The sequence below is a fragment of the Sapajus apella genome, unplaced genomic scaffold (assembly GCF_009761245.1).
Source record: "Sapajus apella isolate SASKATOON/1434 unplaced genomic scaffold, GSC_monkey_1.0 scaffold56, whole genome shotgun sequence".
Lineage (NCBI taxonomy): Eukaryota > Metazoa > Chordata > Mammalia > Primates > Cebidae > Sapajus > Sapajus apella.
Window position 1 is genome coordinate 12,554,463 of NW_022436996.1, and position 14,488 is coordinate 12,568,950.

The window sequence follows — 14,488 nt, forward strand, 5'->3', positions numbered from 1 at the left end:
TTTTACTGCATTATCATATAGCCTGTGGAGCTCCAGCCTACTGATGGCCATATAGGACATCCTTAATAATATTTGGTGAATGATGGATTAACTGTAATAGTACTACTAAAATGGCTAACCTCATCACTTTATACAAACACTTTCTTAAGCATTTCCTTTTAAATTAGGCCTGCACAAACCACCAAACACAAAAAAACATCAGGTCCTTACCCGTACAAATCAGACTTCACCTTTTTCTATTTTTATTTTGTAAATTACAATATTATATTCTAGCATATAATTTAACTATTTCTTATTATGTTGAATGTCTGTCTCTGACTGCTACAATTAAATCTTTGTGAAGGCAAGAATGTTTGTCTGTTTTTTAAACTGATGTTTCCTAAAAACTAGAAGTGTCTAGCACATGGAATGTGTTTTATCAATATTTGTTAAATAAATGATGAGTGCATAAATAAATGAATATTACATTTCTTTTTTATCTAATGAGATTTCAAACTCACAAAGGGGAGACTCTAGATCTTTAATTATTTGTACCCTTCTTGATGCTTAACACAGCAATGTGAAAATGTCTACATCAAATAACAAAATATTTAAGATGATGTCTATATATTGACCTAAATTGGAAACATTGCAGTAGCATTCTTTTTTGTCTGTAACACTCCTATTTACTTCAAAGTTAGTTTATCAAGGTAGTTCTATAATGGGAAAGTGTGGGCTACCAAGTGTTTTTGGCATATCAAATGGGAAAAGTCAATTTAGAAAGCCATCATAAAATAAGCGAATAAAATTTGAAATTCAAACTCATGAGTTATGAATTCAATTATTTAAGAAAGGAACTCTTTTGATTTATATTTCATATCTGTTATATTATCTAATGTCAACCTTGGTTTTATCATACCACTTAGTCCAGGCATTGCCTTGAATCAAATATATTATTCTCCCTATGAAAAAAACAACCAACCAACCAACTTTAGCTTTGAAAAGAAAAACCACCATCCAGAGGCAAGCCTAAATGAAAATGAAAATATTTATAGCACTTTCTCCTTCCCTCTTTTTCTCTTCTCTCCCTCTGGCATCATTCATACCAAAATGCCCATATGTTGAATTGTGTTACAGTATCTTAATTCTAGTACCCTCCCTAAAACTTAACTATATCCAGTACAGAGACATGTTTGAATTCAGAATTGTGATACAACACAATTCTTCTGTCACTATTCTTTCACCCCATTCATTCATCTTTTTGCATGTGTCAGTATCTACATTCTGGTGATTTTATCTTTACCATGTCCCGGAGTCAAATAACTTCAATACTTTTTATCTATTTCCTTCAAAGATAATACTGATTTACACTTAACTAATTTTTAAATGACATGAAGTTGGGAAGGACAGCAAAACAGAAAGGACTAATAAAAAATGGAAATACCATGAAATTTTAAGGGATATGAATGTAAAATGCAAGATGGCAAAGACTGATACACGGAAAATATAACTTAGGGAATTTAATTCACTGCATATTCAAGTCAAAACTATTATAGAAATGACAGAAATAGAACTTAGACAACTTTAAAGGTGGAAGTGTATGTAAGAGGAGAAATAATTGTCACTTTTCTTTGTAATTCCGAGATTATATTTTAAGTGTTTTGGCTTATAGAAATTGGTGGCAAATATAGAAAATACAGAAAAGAATAAATTAAGTGAAATTATTTGTAGTGATGTAACTGAAAATAGCTGAAGAAATGAGAAAACTCATGAAAAAAGACTTGAAGGAAGCAAACGATCTCTAAAAATACTTAAATCTTTACACTATGATGAAAAGAATAATATATTTTAGGTTGGTCCAGAAAATAAAATTAGATCCAGTTAATGCAAGTTACAGAAAAACAAATATAGTTAGTATAAAGATGAACTAGGTCCTTAACAATTAGGTTTGGAAATCTGTGGAATAAGCATTGCCAGCAGTTGTTTTCACCCTTGGAGGTTTTAATAAAAGTTTAGATGGTCATTTGTTTAGAGATAATTTTCTAACACACTGGTAAATGGACTAGGTAGCCCCTTAAGAGCATTTCAAATTTAATGTAATCTGATGCCATCGTCTCATGTTGAACACTTAACTTTAGCCACAATCCCCTGTCTTCTAAGTTTTATGTTCCTCAAAAGGTAAAATTTATTATTTTCCATTCATTGTAGCTTCATTTGTCTTGGCATCATCACCACTTGTTCCTTCTATTAGCCTTTTTGAAAATTCACTTGCTTCTCTACTTAGCCTAGGCAAGATGCTTAAAATTCAATACTGCTCTCACTAACTATGCTGAAATATTTTCTCTCTTAATTTTCTTTGTTAGTGTTTTCCAATGCCCATTGCCTGCACTCCTACAACAGTGCTGATTTAAAAAAATGGTTGTAAGAATAATTAAGACAGAGTTTGTGGACAGATTATTGGAAGATTTTAAAGACCACATGTTTTCCTTCTTAATTATGTAATGCAAAGCATGCCGAAAAGTTGAATCAGCAAAAATACCTTTCGTAAACAAGAGTGTTTAGTAGGCTTTCACAAAGGCCAACCTCCTCCAACATAACACTTGAGCCCTGTCTTCAGTCGTAGAAGGAAGGAAGAAGAAAATTAGATAAGGCAGCCTGATGCTGCCAGCTGTATCTTTGTGCTCCAAACCGTCTGAGTACTTTTTTCTATATCCCATTAGGCAACACTTTTTCCAGAACCCTACCAAACCCTGCTCTCCTCAATATATTAACTGGATAAGATAAAAACAAGAAACATATAATTCAGATTTTATAAAAGCCCAAAAGCATTCCAATTGTGTTTGTTCTTCGATTCATTAATATGTTTCATTTTTAATTACCTACATTTTTCTTTAACTTACATTTTTTAAAAATGATATTTTGAAGACATTTTATCATTAAATGCTTACTGACAGTAAATGAGAGAAGAAACTATTTTATAGTATCTGGCCCTGCCAAGTTCCTCACTAAGGTTTCTTTGGCTGTAGACTTTAAATTATTAAATGCTTTATATATTTCCTTATCTGCACCAATCTTGCCAGTCCCTAGACAGTGGTAAATCAACTTGCTTCTGTCTCTTGCCTGCTTTGGGCTTTGGCACTTTGTAAAATATAGTTTTATAATGATACCAAATGGCTCTATTCACGCCAACATACTTTTACACAAATCAACCTTCCTCTCTAACTTTCTCTTGGGTTTCAATGAATGTGTTTGCATACCACTCAGTGTTACTGATGTCTTGTTAATCGTGCATTGCTGCCATTGGATGTAAGCTTTGTTTCTTCTCTATCAGTGTCACTCACTCATACCTATTTTAAGAAAATTCGAGTATTCAATAAGACTTCCTTCAACTGCTCTTCATTCCTCAGCAACAGGTTAGCATATCTCTCTTCTTCTAAGGAAAACACTGTGTGTGTGTGTGTGTGTGTGTGTGTGTGTGTGTGTGTGTGTTCTTCAGACGGCAAAAATTTTCTTCTGTAAATTGTTCTATGATTCTATTCTACAGTAAATCCCTGGATTATGTCGTTAGAAATGCAGATAATGAGAAGTTCAACTTTTTTTTTTTTAATCTTAGTTATTTGTGCTTAAGATTTTAAAAACAGCTTAACTCTCGCTTTTATTCAATTCTATATTCTGTGTCTTGGTTCTGCTCATTTTCTCTATTATAGTCTTCTCCAACTGGTTACAAGGTAGGGAAATACATTTTCTGACTTCTCTTTAGTATAGTACAATAAGGAATGCAGGCTATGTTGTAAAATTATCTGCTTTACTTCCAACTCTACCTCATTCTATGTGTTCCCAGACTTTAATTCATGAAGCAACTTTTTCTCACTTGTGAAAAAGAGATAATAGATTTTTAGGAGTAAATCAATACATGTATGAAGCTAAAAAACATCTGGAATGTATTGAGAATGTGCTAGTTTCATTGCTAATTTCACTGCTACTCATAAAAATGAGTATTTATTAAATCTTATAACAAATTTGGCATGGGTATTTGTAATTCTTGATTGCTTATTTCAAAATCTAAGGAGAAATGCAAATAATGAGAAATTTGGCTTTTTTATCCTACTTATTTGCCCTTAAACATTATAATGCCTGGCTATAGAAAATAAATGTATTCATTAGCAAAATTCTTTTGTTAAGTGTCTATAATAATGAATATTATTTAAACTTTGCTAAGGAATTTCTAAATATTAACTAGGAGGTAAAATACCAAAGAGCTGCTCACTTTCTAGAAGTCTATCTGTTCATAATTTTAATGTTTTCTAGGTCCTAATAAATAATTTAAACTATAGCTAGGTATATGCATAGGAAATAAAAAGTAAGATGTATAAAGTTTTAAAAATTAATATAATAAAGTATTTTTCTACAAATTTTAAGGTAAAAATCTAAACATTAAATACACATATGTAGACATGTAAATATACATGTTTATTTTTGTAAATATACATGTTTATATTTATATAACATCTATCAAATACAATAAATAAATAATACTTTTAAAATTATTTTCAAATGGATTATAAACTATGAAATTTATATAATTTCAAATTATTAAGAAATAAAAATTAAATAAACATGCATATTTTCATGTTGTCTATCTTCAATTTTTTAAATTTTCTAAGATAATTTTAATATTTTAAACTAGGTAATTCAGCTATACTTTAAAAGTTTTTTTTCATGAATTTGTGTTTTATTGTTGATATTATCATCTCTAACTTAAGTATTCTAATCAATGTGTATTTTATTGGAAACACTGGTTTGAATGATACTAAGTTTTTGAAATATGTTCATCTTCAGGTTATTAGTTCCCAGTACTTCAATTAGATATTATTATTCTTTTTTACACAATCAATGTTTAGGTTTATCGACCATTGCTTTTTGCCCCATTTCACCTCATATTTTACTTCACATTTACTTTTAATGTCACTTTCCTTCCTGAAGTGCTTCTTTCTGAGAATTTTAATTTGTAAGTCTCTACATGTATAACTCTCTGAAGTTTTGTTGTATGTATTGTTTGAGAATATCGTTATTTTACGCTTACTCTTAAAAATTGATTTTGCTGGCTTGAGAGCTATTTTCTGCCAGTATAATGTGTAGGTATGACTCCACCTCTTTGTTACTTCATTTGCTGCTGTTGCAAAATCAACTTCCTGTCTATAATCGTCAGTTCTGTATAGTGAATCTATCTTTTCTCTGTAGCCACTTTGATCTTTTTTGTTTTTGGAGATCTGAAGTTTTATTACCAACTATCTAGATATATGTCACTTTTCTTCATGTGTTAGGGATATTTAACATACATTTTTCTGAGAATATCTGTTTATATCCTTATTTTTAATAGGTGCTCATTTTACTTCTTGATTTTTTTAAATTTATTTATATTTTAGGGAAGTACATGGTTTGTCTCACGTAAGTTATAACTTTTTGTTTTAGCTTTTGTTTTTTTTTACATTTCACATTTTCTAGAAGGTATGAAAATGTTGAAATTAATAAAAAATAAAAATTTTCACCTTTATTATAATAAGAAAAACGCACATCAAACTACATAGTGTTTTTCATCTACTTCCCTGTAATATAGAATTTGGATAACACATTCTGTTTACAAGACTTGATGGAAATAAAAACACACTTACATTGCTGGTAGGAATGAAAAATACAGTATCCCAAATGGTTGGAAATAGGCAATACGTAGCAGAATCACTCGTGCCCATAACTTGAGCTATACATCAGTCAACTAATATCACAACAATGCTGCTTAACAAGAAGAATGCAAAACTTAGCAATTTAAAGCAATAAGCATTTATTTTTCTCATTTTTTTCTCACAGTATGTGCATTGACAGTGGCTGTTACATCTTTAAGCTGTAGATTTTCTCAGTTTAGCACAGGCTGTGCATTGAGTTTATATCTGCTCCATGGATGCTTCTGTTTTCATCAACTAAAGCCTATCCAAGGCATATTCTCATGGAGAATCACCAATCACAATAGACAAACCAAATTATATAATGCCATTTAAAGCTTCTGCTGGAATAATCTCTGTTCACATTCCATTGATCAAAGCAAATCACAGGAATAGTCCCAAAGTAACAGAGGCAGGGAAGTATACTCTGATCAAGGTAAAAGAGAGAAAGAGGGGACGGGGAGAGAGAGAAAGGAATAAATGTCCCCTGAATAGAATCCAATGTATCAGAATATGCCCTCTTGTTCACACATATTCACCTTCCTCCTGCATGAAAAATTCTAGGTCTGGGAGAGGTCAGCTTGGGACACCTTGTAGTGCTAAGAATCAAATAGCTGCTCTAAGACTAAAGCATTTATGATAAAAGTATGTTGACGTCAGCATGGAAGAGTTCTGCCTGGGCCTCCAGCTGGGATGCAACACCATTTGTAACTATTTTCATATCTAATATGTATTCTGAATACAATTAAGATAGACCGAATTTCCAGTTTCCAGGAAATACAGAGGATAAAATAACAAGTTAAATGACACAAATGAAGAAACCAGCAGACACAAAAATCTGTTGCACATTACAAGAAAATGAGTCTCTACTCTTCAAAAAATCAATGTTATTTGAATTAAGTGTTTCTAGATTTAAAAGTTGGTAGCAACCAAACGCAATGTGGATTCTTGTTGGTGTACGGACAATATAAAGTCATTTGGGTGACAATGTAATAGAATTGAAAATTATCAGTCAATATTGGCAAATTACTAGCAATTTGTAAATATACAGAAATAATATTCTTCTTTTGAAAAATATTTTGCTTTAGGTTCTGGAGTACATGTGCAGATCGTTCAGGATTGTTGCATAGGTACATACAGTACATGGCAATGTGGTTTGCTGTCTCCAACCCCTTATCACCTATATCTGGCATTTCTCCCCATGTTATCGCTCCCCAACCTCCCCACCCCCACTGTCCCTCCTCTAGCCTCCACCAACAGATCCCAGTGTGTCACGCTCCCCTCTCTGCATCCATGTCCATGTGTTCTCACTGTTCAACACCGCCTATGAGTAAGAACATGCAGTGTTTTATTTTCTATTCTTGTATCAATTTGTTGAGAATGATGGTTTCCAGATTCATGCATGTCCCTACAAAGGACACGAACTCATCATTTTCTAGTGGTTAGAAGACAATTACATTATTAGTAAATACAGGCCAAGATATTTAGAGTTGAAATTTCATGATGCCTTCAAATTATTTTTAAATGAATCTGTATATATTTATAGAGAGAAATGGAGATGAAAAATAAAGGTACAGTACATATTAGTTAATACTTTTAAAATCTAGATGGAGGAAACACTAATGTTATTGTAACCAGTCTTTCTCCTCTTTTCTCAATTTTTGAAATATTTCAAGTAAAAATTGAGAGAATAAAAAAATTAAAATATAGCTGGCCTGATAAAAACCACTGTCTCAAGCATTTCTAAGTATCTTTCCTGATTGCATGTAAAGAATCTTCAAGATTTAAGACAACTTGGGCCTGACAGACTGCGTTGCTGATGGAGAGGTGTTCTATTCTACTGGAAATGCATTTAAAAACATATAGAATATTTGCATCATAATAAAAAGTCTTAGTACATTTCCTTGGGGTTTGGCTATATATCAAACTTAGAAAAGATTACTAATAAATTTTGAATTCCTGATTCTTCCATATTTTATGCCTCTAAAATCACGATTATTCATAGGAATATTGATCAACTTAGGTTTCTAAATTGTTTAATTAAACATGTTTTATTTGCTTTTTCAAAAAATTCTTTACCAGGAAAAATAGAGCCTTTCTTCTAATTCTGTAGGGAAATAAGTAATCTCACAGTGTCAGTTCTTTTTGCTATTTTTCAGGGTTTTCTTTGTCTGTATGTTAATTTTTTCTAAATTATTTTTTGATTCAAGAAAATAATTACAAGAATGTCCATAAATAATATCTTTTTCATCTTTCACTTTCTTATTTATTGGTATTTGTTTCTTCCCAAAATATAGTTAAAAACTGAGCATGATCTGGGTCCCTGACACATATATTAACTAATAGATAATTTTTAAATGTGTACTTCAAAATATAGACTAATTTATTTATCATCATTGCCAAATATGCAAAATATCAAAGAATTGTATACATACACAAATCCTAAATACTTTGTATTAAAACTGTTGTACTTACTATGAAATTAACCGGGACAGTTCTATCCAAAATTTGCTCTTAAGTCAATTGTGTCATTAAAAGTATTAAAATACATGGCATATATTTTAATATCATAACTAACGTTTATAACAGAGTAAGCTAACAAAAAGAAAAAAGCAAATACTAGTCTCAAAAACAAAACAAAATATGTACTTTGAATATGTGACTGAATAAAATGCACAATCAAGTTTTGGAATATAAATAACAATTTCAATGCTTTGCAATTTATGTTTACAATTTACCCAGTAAAATTCTAGGAACTCTCTATAGCCTAAACTAATATAAAATAAATGAAAAGTTATATTTGAGGACAAGCAGTACATTTGTACTGAATATCAATATAAACAGATACAGTTACTTCAACTACATACACTTAAAATTATTTTACATATCATTCGAAAACAAATTTTTGAGAAGAAAAAGGAGAAAGAGAAGGAGAAAAAGAAAAAAGAAAATATGCACATAGACCTCCCTGTGGATGTTGTATATATTGCATAGATTGCCAAGGACAAACTTTTCCTTCATGTTACCTCATGCTAGGTAACTATGCAGAAAGAAGCTGATATTGTAAAAAATATGAAATTTTCTGTCTCAATTTCTTAGAAATTTCTGGAGCATAAAGACTGTAATAGATCTGATCAATCTGTTGATATTCCACTGCAAGATTGAAAGATTATAAAGTCACATTTGGAAAGGCATCTGCAATCCATGAAAGATATGGAACGTAATAAATATTGCCAAGTATCCTGTCTTCAATTTCAGTAGCAAGTACAAGCTGTAAATTTCCTTTAAATTCATTTATTAATACAAAAATCATGTATTCTTCTTTAAAATGTGTTTTATTAATAAGGAAGCAAAGCCAAATGCTTGCAAGTGAAACAAATGTGTTAATACTCACCTAAGCCAATGCATCTATTCTTTAATTCCAATTTTAAAAATATGCCTGTATAGGATAAACAAGTATTATCAAGTATTTGTCTGCATATGCTAAACAGAAAGTATTTAGAAAAAAACTAAAAACATTCAGCTATTTTTTATTTGTTGAAAGAATATTAAAATCTAACTAAACCTCCATATTTGATAGTTATAAACACCAGATCCAAACAAATGAAACTGGAACACAGCCGTATGATTAGAAACAGAAATGGAGGCCGGGCACGGTGGCTCAAGCCTGTAATCCCAGCACTTTGGGAGGCCGAGGCGGGTGGATCACGAGGTCAAGAGATCGAGACCATCCTGGTCAACATGGTGAAACCCCGTCTCTACTAAAAATACAAAAAAAATTGGTTGGGCATGGTGGCGCATGCCTGTAATCCCAGCTACTCAGGAGGCTGAGGCAGGAGAATTGCCTGAACCCAGGAGGCGGAGGTTGCGGTGAGCCGAGATCGCGCCATTGCACTCCAGCCTGGGTAACAAGAGTGAAACTCCGTCTCAAAAAAAAAAAAAAAAAACAGAAATGGAACAAGTATTGCTTCAGCCATGCTCTCTTCATTCAGGTGATAGATAACAACAACTACTATGAGCTGTGCACACTGCCAGGGATACAAAAATGATCCTGCGTTCAAAATGCCACAGTATAGAGAGGGAATTTATTTAGAACTAGTTAAGCCAAAGTGCAGTAATTGTTGTAGGTAAGTATCTTTGGTTGAAGCACCACTTAACAGGCATATTAGTTCTCTCTGGAGAATGGAGATGTTAGGTATCTTTTGAGAGACTTTATCAATGTAACTACACATTGAAAAAAGAAAAGTCATTAAGTGATGACGGCAAGACTCTCTAGAGAGAAAAAAGAACACGAGAAAGGTGGTGTCTGTGATAGCACAAGTCGCACTCATGGAATGTGAGTATTAATACTTAAAAGTACATAGGAGGGAGGCTGAGATTGAGCTCAGGTGGGGCCAGATTACAAAGGTTTTTGAATGTGATGATGAAGAGATAGTTTTTGATTTTGTACACAACAGAAAGTCACAAGAATGTACACAACAGAAAGTCACAAAATAAAGAATAAGGGGATCAAGTGTGTTATTTGGAAAGACAGCTTTAGAAACAAGAAAAATAACTGGTTAAAAGACATATTAGAATATCATTACCTATTTATGAAGAGAGATGCCAATATAGATCTTCATTAGAGCAATAAGTTTGAGATTTAAGACATAAGTGTTGAGAAACAAGTTGGAGGAAGAAAAATAATAAATGGTTCATATAAATGAGAGGGGAAAAAGTATCACAGTATTGTTAGGATTGACCAGATGAATAACAGAACTATAGCAAGAGATGAAGTTTGGAAAGAAAAAGTATATATTTAATATTGCATATACTCTGTTTGAAATTTATGAGTCACATTCATTTGGGAAAGTCTGATAGGAAGCTAAATACAGACATTTAGGGCACAGGAGGAAAGTCTGCGCTGCAGGCATACATTGGGAAAAAGTTAGAATATAATTAGAGATGAGGATCCGTTGAAGAAAAGAAGATGGTAAGGAAGGACAAAAGACAAAAAAGACAGACAGAAGAGGTAATAGAGCTATATTTAAACAAAGTTCTACAACTGAAATTATAGAAAAATACAATTAAATTGAAATTCAATTTATTTGAATCTACAACAGTATGTTTTTCAAATTAAAACCTGTGGCTAAGTCTGCCCTCCTATCCTGTCAGAGCTTACAAAGGGATAGTTATGGTATCATGTTACATATCTGGAAAAAAACAGAATGTAAACTAAATGAGTATATTAAAAAACTTTAGACTTAACATATTTTACTTTTTAATTTAGCTTTTTAAAGAATAATGCTCATTTCATTCACATTTCTCTCAAGAAACACCCTTTCTGGACAACAATAAATACTTTTTGTTATAATAGAAAAAAAAATAGAACACCTCTTAGGGAAGATGGTTAATGTTGGAATGACAAGGAGTCTGATTCACCACCCAACAAAAAAATAAATTTTGTTCACATCAAAATACAGCCTTTCATTACTCAATCATTTACTACGAGGTATCTTTTTTTTGCTAGAGCACATGTCAGAAACTCATTAAAATGCATGAACAAATATAACAAGATTGTCACATCAGATATTCTTTTCTCCATGAGTGCCCAAATGAAAATCTTCAAGAAGGAAGTTGCAGTATATATCTATTAATATTTCCAAGTTAAAAAAAAATCTTTTCTATTCCTAAAACATGCCGTATTTGACATAACAAATAAAGTCCAATGTTTTATCTATTCTGAATGAAAACTTTTGCTTAACTTTCTCTGTAAATTTTGCTTTAATTTCTTAGGTACAAATAATCACTTTCTCCATACTAATCTTCTGAAGGAATTCTTATAAAATTAAACTGAAAATTACAGACAAAACTAATAAAATTAAAGCAATTTCCTGACACTCAGGGTCATTAGTCATTGTCTGAATGATAGGAGGATAATGTAAAGTTTGCCTGCATGAAAAATATTTAAAAGTATATTATGAAGAGGTGGGCTAAGACTCATTGTCACATCCCACAGGATGCAGCTTTGGCCACTTTTCTCTCATTTTTAAGAGCAATTCAAGCAGAGTCTATCATGGGAGCCTACAGATGTAATTGTATTTACCTGGATACCCTATTTTTCACCAGACTTAAGTAAAATGGAAGACTGAAGTATGTTATGTTCCTATCTCCCAGCATACTACCACCGCTGGTAGTATTGAGTCCACACACACTGGCTGAATGAATGCAGTGATTAATGAAACAGCTTTGAGACTTGGGAAATCTCAGTATTCTCTCTGTACTACTATTACTAATTTGTCGAGCAAGGAAGTTGGATTTAAAAAACTGAGAAAGCATCTCCCTGTGCTTCACAGAAATGTAATTATGACTCTGATCATGAATTCTTGGCTAGAGAAAATCTTAATATACAAATTTAAAGAAAATTAGTCTAAATTTCCTTCTTCATAGGAAGTAAAATCTGTGAAGAATGAGAGTTAGGAGAAAAATACCTAATACTTAATGGAATTACCGTTGGTATTGCATTGACTTTATAAATTCTTTTGTTTTATAAGACTAGCCAATGTTAGCTATGCAATAGTAGGCATATTGAATACATATTTGATATGCGTTATCTATTTTTATCTTTGTGTCTCTATGGTTGTTACGGATGAGAAAACTGAGTCACTTGGACATTAAACAACCTGCCTGAGGTTACACAACTGGAAACATTAATATGCAAAATGGCAATGGTGTCCCAGGTTGTATTTTTTTCATTCTTAAAAATATTAAAATAAATTACAGGAAAAAGGTTGTTCTTTACCATATATTACTTTTTATGGGGGAGAAGGGATTTTGATTAAATTTCCTATATATAGATAGAATTGAGTGTTAACATTCTCTGAGTTGGAGAAATTCTAAAATAAACATCACCACTTAGGTGGATTTCGCAGCTAAAATGTTTAATTATCTCGGTTGCCAAGATTTGAATTTTGGCCTTCTGATTTTGGACCCTAAACCTGAATATGTTCCTGGTTTTGTTAAGGAGCAATACAGTTCCTGGTACACTATCTGAACATGCAAGTCAGATATTCTATCTGCTTTGTTGTTAACAATAACATTAGATATATTGAACAAATAATTTGAATTTAATGGCTACAGAGGAGCAACATACTTTTTCATTTCTTTCCTTGAGTCACATTGAATTTTATCATATTATTTTTTCATTTGTTGTCCTCTGATTTCTTTCTACCTTCCCTAATTTTAACTATCGTATTTACTTTCTTTTTTAATTACTTATTTTTCACACCATTTTATATTTTAGCTAAACACAATTTTTGTTTGTTCTACTTGTATTATTTTTCTCTTTTTAAAATTTTATCCTTAGCATTTCTCAAATTTTCTTTTAATTATTTTGTTTCACTTATTTACATGCATATATTCATTTTTATGGAAAAAAAATCCCTACTTGAGACACTTTTAAATATTGCAAAAGTAAAAACTCTAAAGAAAATAAGGTACAATTTGAGTATATAAACATTCATATCTGAAGAGAAACATAACAATTGGGGTATATAAAAATTCCTATCTGAAGAAAAACATAAGGTAACGCATATTACAATAATTTTCTTAATAAAGTGCAGCTCTTTACAAATAGAAATAACTTTAACTCTGCATAATGTGGTAATCAATATATATATAAGGTGTTCACAGAAAAAAAAAAAAAAAAGAAAAAAGAAAAGAAATACTATATCAGGCTTTGACCTGTGCCTGTGAGACAGGCAATGTTTCAGATCTCTGCTTGTGTTAGCTTATCTAGTCCTTTCAGCAGCCAATGTAATGAAGACATATATTTTTTAAATGTGCCATAAAACAAGAAATAGTAACAATCAATGCACTTGAACTTTTAAGGAAAACAGATGAAATCGTATTACACGAAAATCCAAAGCAGATAGGATGAAGGAAAAAAGAAGCAGAATATACAAAGAAGGCGCAAGCCATTTCAGAGCTGGTGGACAACCTGAGCTCTTTAGGATGAAAATGAAGAACAGCTGAGACAGTTGCTTTTTTCTCTTAAAAATAGCTGATAAACATATAAAGCCATATCAGATTTTCGTCCTAATTGGAGAAATCTAAAGTAAAACTAGATGCCATTTATCACCTCCTAAATTGTTGACACTGAAAAAATATGCTTAATAGTGTTAGAGAGAATTCATTCATTAACAGTGCTAATGTAAATTGGCACAATTTTTAGAGAGCTATTTATGATATGAATCTAAAATAAGTGTTGTGTGTTCTTTACCTTGGCCACTATGCTTGGATTTGACTTCATAAACAGAGTTTAAAAAGTTTGCAAAGAACCAGACATGAGTTAATTCCTTATACATTTTAGATAATAGCAAAAATATTTTTAAAAATAGTATTCACCATAGGGGACTATTAAACAAATGATGGAGAATCCATTTAATAAAATGTTTCTTGCATATCATTCAAGCTTAATAATAGAATACTGTCATTTCCAGGTATGCATCTCATTTTATTTTTGAGAAATTGTGACGTTAAAGTTTATAATTTCTAACAAACAAAAATACTAAGCATTGAAAAAGAGGTAGTAATATTGGAACAATTCTGTTTCTCATCCCTTGCTTGGAAATGACAGAAAATGTTGTGATAACAATGATAAAGAGACTAAGAACATATATTGAGTTATGCCATGCTTATGCCATTATTAATTTATATAATATTCTTAATAATACTCTGATGTTGGTACATGCATACTTAACTATCTCATAAAGTAAAAAATGGAGCCATTCAGTATAACATCAATTTTGTGT